Here is a 9,296-nt window from a genome sequence, read left to right on the forward strand (position 1 = left end):
ATAAACGTTTTGGCACGTTAAAGCAGTGTGTGTCGATTAATTACCACCCACTTTTTCTGTGACATTCTGATACTTGGCATAAACTTGAAAATAGCAGAATTGGTCCATGCGTGCCTCTGGGAATTGCTGATGCTGCTGTGTGAGTGGATGGGCTAGCTGATGCTGAGACTGGGCTCGCTGACTGCCACGACAGTCTGGAGACCGGTCTAATTCTGTAGCTGCCAATTTCCAGAAGGAAATGGGCAGTCTCTTCGGGATGCTTCTGTGAGCCTGGAAGCGTGCTGTCAATGCAGCCGCTCCAGTGGTGATGTTCCCATCATAAAGATGGCCTAGCCTATTGGAAAACACACTGCTGATCCTCCCATATCCGGAGGATGATGTGGTATCACTGTGGGCATTAGTAATACGAGTCTAGAACTGTTATGACGTGACATAGTCATGGTCTAATGTTCTCAGCATCAGAGAAACATTGGCCTCGTGTGTTTGTGCTGCAGAAATGATTGCAGCGTCAGAGAAAATCTAACCCGGAGGTAACATTCTTTACACAGCAATGCTAAAATGTGATGCTGAATAGCAGTAGGAATGGGACAGTTTTGGAAAACTGAGAATGCTTCCTTCAGTAGCCTGGTGTACTGGATAATAAAATTAAGGGATACTGTATCAACGAATTAAGCACTTTCTGAACTCATCTCTGTCTTTAAACCTCTGTGAGCATCTGGTACGTAGATTAAAAGAAGCACTGTATAGAGCCAGGATTTTTAGATATATGGATAGAACAGACCAGAATTGGTCTGCAATTCAGACATTCATAAAGCCATTCATTTTTCAGTCTTTTCCCCAAAATTAATTAAACAGTGTACGAACAAGGCTGCTGCTTCTTGAAAATCCATCTAGTAAAGGTTTTTTTGGTGCAGAATCTGCTGCAAACTTCAACTTACCCCAATGCTGATTACTCTCACTGCTTTAAAAACAAATATTTCTGGTCGATGTTTGTCTAGCTTCACTTTCCAGCATGAAATCACATTTTATCTGACTGCACAGTTGAAGGGGCTCTTGCCATGCAAGTTTCTCTCTCATAAACATAAAGTCACAGCCTTCTCTTTGCCATCCTATATGGATCAACCCCCTGAAGTTTCTCTGTTTAAAGTATTTTATTCATTCTTGGAGGTCTCCTGTGAAGGTTTTAAAGTTTCTGGCACCATTCAAGAACTGTAGGCACCAGAACCTGTTGTAGCATGACAGTGGAAAGCATGGAGATAATATGATTTGTACCAGACTGTGGTTAGACTCTTAACAGTTGTACAAAATGCTCCTAGTGTTAGGGATCGGATTTCATTTTCTTTACTCTTGGCAAAGAGGTGAAAAGATCTGCTAGGAAGTTTTACAGTTTCTCCTGTTCATCCTAACAGGCTGAGGAGGTGTTTATCGCCCAGTCAGATTCACCACTGATGTATCAAACAAGATGTGAAGCGGTAGCCAAAGGAACGATCTGTGGGTGGGCAATGGGATGGGGAAAAGGGGTTCACTTCAGGCATCTAGAACACATGAGAAACATAATATCTTGGAACGATAATTTTGAAAGCATTTGTTTTGGCCAGTCATGCTGTGTTACAGCAGTGCTGAGGTGGTGTGCCATGACTGATGTGGTTGATCAGATGAGGTGGTAAATCACGTTTATCGTTCAGGAGTAACATTTTAATTCTTTATTTTCAAGATCACATGTTGTAAAGCTCGCCTGTACAGCTTGGAGAGAACGGCAGAGCTGCCTGTTGCTTGAGGCAGGGTTACTGCTGTTCAGAGAAGCCTCAGATTTGCCAGGGTGGTCCAAAAAAACCCACAAAACAACAAACCCTGTGTTTCTTCACTGCAGTTCTTGTATCAGTTGCTGTGAAGTTTCCTCCTGTGAGGGGCAGGCATGAGGTGACATGCAGATGCTAATGAGCCCAAGGCTGGTTTTGCGGCTCTCCTGTCACAGAAGGGTGACTGGTCATTAGTGTGCCTCCTGTGCCCGCCCGTCACCGCAACTGCGAGAGCTGAGAGCCGGTACCACAGGGCACTGAGGCTTGCTGTGGCGCATCGGGCCACCCGCTTCCCCCAGAATTTCCCCCAGAAGCATATTGGGTCCATTTTATTCTTGGACTGATGCTTATTTGGGGTTTTTTTGTTTGTTTTTTTTTTTTTGTAAGATTTTAATGCTGTTCCTATTTGCAGCAGGGAAAACAATGTTCAGGACCTTCAATCCACACATATGAGATCAGTGATTACACTGATTACAGATCTGCTTAGACATGCAGAAGGAGAAATAAATTGAATTTCTATCAGAGATTATCTTTTGAAGTCCTGTGTTGATTGAGACACAAATAAATGAAAATGGGTAGTGTCTGCGCTGGCCTAGTTGAGCATGGAATTTATATATGTGTGTCTGCATGTAAAAAGCTATAGAATTTGAAGTGTGCTCTTAGTATCCAGTATATCTGTAGATTAAACAGGAGAATTTGTAGTCCAGGTACAGTTTACAGCTGCATACCTTATGTTCTCTTGCTGTCTGTTTGCAAATGTGTGTATTTGTACGTGTAAGAAGGGGTCATGGGAGGCGAGGGAGGATAGCTGTAGCTACTGCCTGGCTTCAGTAGTCCTTTGCTTCAGGAACAGTTTGGTTTTTGTTATGTAAAACCTTTGCAGCAGAGACTTGTCTTTACATATGACTTGATTCAATCACTGCTAACAGTATTTCTAGGGTCTAGTTCCAGCCAGAGTCAGCCTCTTCTATAAGTGGAGTTACACTGATGTAATGCCTGACTTTGCTGCTCTGGTTTACATATACAGTGAAAACACAGGAGTAAGGAATAGTGATAATGGTCTAAGGGAGTTTGAGATTCTGAATTAACTAAATTTTTTACGAGTTGCTTTGCTGAGCTCTTGCAAATAAAGATAAATCCTGTTTTTCCTGGTGGGTGCATTTAAAAACAATTTGAACATCCATTTCAGACTTTGTAATGACATGGAAATAGTTCCTTCCTATTCAAAACAGTAAGATCGAATCCCAGCATGCAGGGAACATGGCTGTGTACAAAATGACACCACAAGTGGAAACTCCAGTCTCTTAACAACCCAAAACCTTGGATCTAGGTCAGCGCGAGGGTCTGGGACATCTCTGTGCTCCACAAGTGGTGTGACACACTTGCTGGAGGCTACGCCAACAGTCAAGGGTACCTCTCTGGTGCCTGCTTGCGCTGGCTGTGTAGTGGTACAGGAGAGCAGAAGGTTTCAGGAGGAAAGCCACCCAGCTTGGACAAAACATTCACGCAGCGTTGCATGGGACTCTGTATTGTTTCCTTGTTATGACCAGTGCTAGAGATAAAGCGCTGAATTAGTTTTGCTCCGTCACCTTTGGGTGGCAGTTGCTGCCCTGAAGCTCTGATGTTCCTGATTCATGCAGTGTTCTGTAATGGTGTTAGCTGGATGGTTAATTTCAGTACATCTGGATACAGACTTGAGTTCATCAGTAAAGTCAGACAGTATTTATGTGATCCAGTTTTAAGGAATAATAGTCTTAAGGAAGCACATTTTTAAGGGAGCAGATGTCTTGAAGCAGAGCATTAATTCATGCTGAGTTTTCAAGCATTCATCTGACTTACAGGCTTTTTAAAGTGGATTCTTTTTATTTAGTGCTTCCCATCTTGAACGTTTATAGTCAAAATTGTATTTCAGTTGAAGATGTATTAGTCTAAAATGACACTTTTAAATTCAGTGGAGAAGTTCTGAAAATTGACACTGAGAAAACAGAATATAGAGAGTTGTAGAGGTCTGGAAGTCATGTTAATTTGACTTAGTTATTTTCAGCACTACTAATTTTTTTTTTTCAGTAAAATGAAAATTTAGTTGCATCTGAGTGGATCCTGTTGCAGGGCAGAGTTCAGTGGAGCAAAGGAATACAATCAAGTGCTAAATTTGGGTGAAGTCAGTGCTGATCCAGAGTGTAACTACTGTAGTTGATGGAGCTTCCCCAGATGTATATGCTAGGATGGAAGTCTATTTCTTGACTACTTACCCAGAGTCAGTCTGTCTAAAGCTTTTCAAAAGGCTAACATTAGAGATGGAACTTTGATTTTAAACATGTTTCAGATTTCTTGTACTTTTCCATATCTTCAAATAGAGGCGATGCTGAGTAAGGAAGATGGTAATTAATACCCTTTTATTTATTTTGTCTTGGGACTAGAGATGTTAAATATTTTAAAATATATGCCTAGGCTTCTTAAGGATGAGGGTGCATGTGCTGTTTTGAATTCATTTAAATAAATAGTAGCGATACTGACCTGCACTCCCATTTTTTTCCTATAGCTTTGTGAGAACCTAGTAATGCATAGTGCTTACATAAAATAAGGCTTTCACATTCTCATTAGCTGCATTCCTAATCCTGGAAGATAATTATTATGATTTTCTGTTTTGATCTGTGTAGTCAGTGGGCAAAGGTTCAGTCCACTTGGATGGATATTGCGCTCTGGAGGAGACTGGCACTATGTGCAGGGTGGATAAAGTGACTGTTTTTAATTGGGTGTTCATTTGTTTTCTAAAGCTGGGGCGCAGAGCTGGCAGTCACAGTGCTGGCTCTCTTAGTCCTGCACACGCGCATGAAGTGCACAGTGTTTGCGGGTATTTGTGAAGCATGAGCAGAGTGTTGTGTTATCTCACCAGATGAAGAAATGTAGTGCCACCAGAAAGTGTCTGTTGTTCTCCAGAGATCTTGTTCTCAGCCAGAAAGGTTGAAGCAGACACAGGCAATCTGCTGATGGCATAAAAAAAAACAAATCTGAGAGCAGTTTGGGATAAGGCTGCAAGCACACTTCAAGGGGTAAAGGGGAGAAAGACAGAAATGTCTCAGGGCCATGTAAGCAAAGCCAGGCGATCAGGAGCTAAAGCTGCTGCATTGATTTACCCCTTGGTCCAGCTGTGGGAAAGCGAGCCATGAGACCTTTGTTGCAATGGATCCTTCCCCATCCACTATGGTGTGAAGAGAAAGTTGCAGAGGAATTTATCTTTCTGGATTTCCCTGAAGCCAATACACTTTCATGAGATAAACCAAGATTTACTCATTCGTATAGTTTTTAATTTGAAAGATAAATCCTCAGCAGTCTCCTTTTGCCTCTGGTTTCCATGCTCAGTCTCTCTGTGCCAAGCACAGCACTGAGTCAGCTTTGCAACAAGAATACTGCTAGACTTGACAGCGGGAGTGAAGAGGAAAGGCCTGATGCACACATGTCCAGTAAATTGTCCCTTTTATTTCCTTGCTGAAAAGAACTTCTGTTTTTAATCAAAAGATGTGAAAGTGTGTGGGGGTTTTGCCAGTAATTCAGGTTCATACGTTATCAGGCCAGTAGGATGTAAGCCATCCTCTGCTGTAGGTCTTTGCTAGGAATCATGCAGGGGGATTCAGTCCAGTACCAAATGAAATGGTTTCTGTGTCTTGAACAGTTTCGACATGACCTTCTGTTGCACTTAATAGAGATGCTAAATGCTTAGCAGGATGAATAAATACAAGCAATGGCTGACTTCTGCTTCTGAATGCAAAGCTTTAGACAAGGAAGGAACAACATTTTTTATTTTGTTGGAGCTATATAACAGTATAAATTAGATCAAAATTCTTAGTAATTGGTTGTATTCATCAAATGTCTATTCATTTGTTTTAAAGTGAAAGAACTGCGAAGAAAGTGCTGGTATGACATGTCAAAAACAATGCTGTAAGCATGGCAGTTCTGGGTTTCTGGTCTATGAAAGCCTTGCCAGGCTCAACATTCAGTCCAGAGGCTGCAGTTGCTGAATGGATATACATTCCAGAAAGATTTATAGTTTCTGCAAAACTTTGTGTAATTCTGAGTCGTTCAGTAGCTAAGGAACTATGTGTAAGGAAAATCCTTTGTCAAGGGGGTCAGTTTCAGATCAGACTGGCAGCCCCAGGCTCCATCAGCTTCGGAGGTTCCTCATTGCATTCTGGATGGGTGTTGGTGAGGTCTCCAACAATCTCTCTTCCTCCCTTATGATGTAGAAAGGAGCAGCAAGAGGTGGGTGTTCTTGTCAGATTAATAAAATGAGACTATCTTTTCATTTTGTAAGAGGAATGCATCGGATCACCCATGTAGCAGGAATAAGACCAGACAAATCGTATCTTTTTGTCTTCCAGAGTCAAGACACCAAAACCAGTGTGGCGGTATGTGGTCAGGGTGTTGGTAGTACAATCTAGTGTCATGTAATTCTGAACGGTATCAATTTCTGCTCCCAGTGTTGCTGAAGGAGGAAGGGGAGGATGATGTGTTCTTGCTGTTAAACTCCATGAGTTTAAGGCTGGTTCTTACCCAAGCACGGTATGCTGAAAGATAATGGTTGAAGGGATTTTCAAAAAGAAAGTTTGCAGGTAATTATCCCTATAACATAAAGTAAAGGAGAAGGATGTAATAGTGGCAAGAAAACTGTTGAGATGCAATGGACTAGTTACCTCTCTAATGACTTGTAAGATAAGCAGCATCTCTGGAAAAGTCTCTGCTTGCTGGGTGATCTCTAGCCATGCAAAAGGGATTTGTTCCTCTGTGCATGCATCAAAATGCCCAAGATGCAGAGTCAAACTAGTCAAGTAGAAATGACACAAGTACTAGAGAGCCAGGTTAGCCTCTGTGGGCAAAGTAGAAGGAACAAGGGATTTGAGTGGGGTGGTGGTGGTGGAATTTCTTTGTTTCTGATAAGCATGGAGAGCAAAGACGTGAATGTCTCCCCTAGCGAGGGGAAGCAGATCCATCCACCTCTGCCCTCTAATGCCAGCTTGGCCCTGACTCGCTCACGTTCACCATGAGGTCTCTGAAACACAAGCCTTATGTTCTGGAATTCTGTCATTTCTGGAGATGGAGCAGTGTGGAAAGGCTTGGGGGAGCTCATCTGTATTTTTCTCTGCTGTTGGGATATTGACAGATGGAAATTTGCTTCTTGCCTGTACTACTTAAGATGCACATTGGTTTAGAGCAACAAGTTTGTATCATGACAAGAGTAGTACAACACACTGTTACTTAGATACAAAAAAAAAATAATCCTAACAGAAAGCACGCCTGATATTTTTATCACATTACATTGAACTCTAAGCAGGATTACTCAGTGTGTAAGTCCATTAAAGCCTTTTTGGATTTCTGTGAATGCAAACTGAACTTTTAGGTTGGAGTTGGATCTTTGAGGGCAGGAGTTGCATGCTGCAGCACTCGTGCACAGAGTGCCAAAGAACAGGTTGTATGATCCTCTTCATTCTTTGTGGCAATATACTGTCTCAATATTCTTCTAATACTCCAGTATCTCATTAAATTGTAAACAAAATTTCCTGGTTTGCCGCCACAGCTCTGCAGCGTTCAGACAAGTGACTGTTCTTACACCTGCATTGTGTGTGTGTGATGATGGTGATGGCTTGAGTCTGGAGGAAGGGAGAAGCTGGGATATGCTTACATGGGTAGTAACAGTTAAGGGATGGGGTACTTCTACACAGGTAGTTACAGAGAAAGGATAGAAAGGTTCAGCCTAGACCCAGAACCACTAAAGAATCCAAAAGGATTTGGTTCCAAAAAGTGTTCATTTACACCATTCCAGTAAAAGACTGAGAAGGATATTCCAAAATGCTTTAAAACTCCTTTTGGGCTACCTTGAACACAATTCCTTTGAAAAATAGAGAAAGCACAAGTCAGGAGGAATACCTTCAACTCTGGTGTGTATCGGATTCCAGGCCCTCTAAAATCCCTCTATTTTTGGACTTGGAACTGCTACCTTTTTTTTTTTTTTTTTGTAATATATATACATATATAAAAATAGAAGTCTGGTCTCCTGTTGAAAAGAAATGTACGCCAATATAATTGATGCTTTTCTTCTTTAGAAAAAGAAGTTAAGCTGGTTTTTCATTTCTAAAAGATTGTTTGGTCTTGTTATTTTGCTCTGAATTGCTTCTCTGTATATATTTGATTCCAAATACTAATCAATGACAGCTGAACTTAAAAAAAAAAAAAGAAAAAAAAAAAAAGAAAAAAGCCAGACTACCTCCAGAAAGTCCTGTTTCTTTTTTTTTTTCCTTCTTTATTTCCTTAAGCCTAAGAAAAAGCAGCCACCAATACATTCAGTGGCTGGCAAGTAAAGCACTGTCAATAAGTCTGGCTTGCTGTGAAATATTAGTAAACAAGCAGTTATGTTAACGGTAGCCAAATTTAACAAGATCTCCACTTATTATCCTGTCATTTTTTGTGGAAGAATATGCCATCGCTGTCAGGTCCATCTGTTCAATCGCACAGCTTGTGCATAGAAATCACCTCATCTCACACATGGGGAAAGATTTTGGGGAAATCTGAAACTGAGAATGAAAGATGAATAGAAGGTCTGTTAATAAACAGTTAGAACTCAATTTAGATAATTGATCGTCTGGCTGAGAGCAGCCAGGTTTTGGTATGTTGTTTGTAGTGGTGCAAAATCTGGCTGTCTGGCCCAATGAAAACTGTTGTAGTCTGCATAGATCAAATGTTAACTGCAGCTTGGTTCATCACACAATTATATGGAGAGGAGGTAGAAGAAAAAATGTTGCTGGTAAAAGCCACGGAAGAAAAGCACAAACATGATCACTTGCCATAAAAATCACGGCCAGTGTACTTGGAATACCTTTCTTGGAAGCAGTGGTATGGAAAAATTAACAAATGCTAGAGAAACTTCAAGGGATAAATATATATCCCTAATAATATCCTATTATTGTTTATCCTATTCTGTCTAAGAAGGTGAAGAAAAATTGCTGGGGAAGAGAAGAGTTGGTTGAATGGTCTCTTCAACAAAACCAAAAGCTTGCCATCAGATTCTGCTGGGGTGTGTGAAAACTGTGAGCTGGTGAGTTGGTGTGTTCCCGTTCCTTCTGCAGGGGAGACCCCTCTGGAAAAAGAATTGGGACATCCAAAGTGGTTATCATATTTCAGTCATCGTAGATCAATAAATAAATAATGGTTTGACTGATTCTAGAACTGCTTCACAAAAAATGAATCCTATTGCTGCTCTCTTCCATAGTGGTGAAGCAGTCTTCCATCACTGTCAAACCTGTCTGCTTACTTCTTGGGTACAAATAAGCTTAACAGCAATGCAAAGGCTGTGCTGAAGGGACCAGCAGTGGAATGGGACGAGGCAGCAGCAGAAGCATGGTAGGATGTTTGGGGTTTTAACCTGCCTCTCTCAGCAACCTTTATGGAACTAGGTAGACTAACTAAATAGCTGCTAAAGATACATTTGTTAAAGTTTAATAAGTT

The sequence above is a fragment of the Falco cherrug genome, chromosome 11 (assembly GCF_023634085.1).
Source record: "Falco cherrug isolate bFalChe1 chromosome 11, bFalChe1.pri, whole genome shotgun sequence".
Lineage (NCBI taxonomy): Eukaryota > Metazoa > Chordata > Aves > Falconiformes > Falconidae > Falco > Falco cherrug.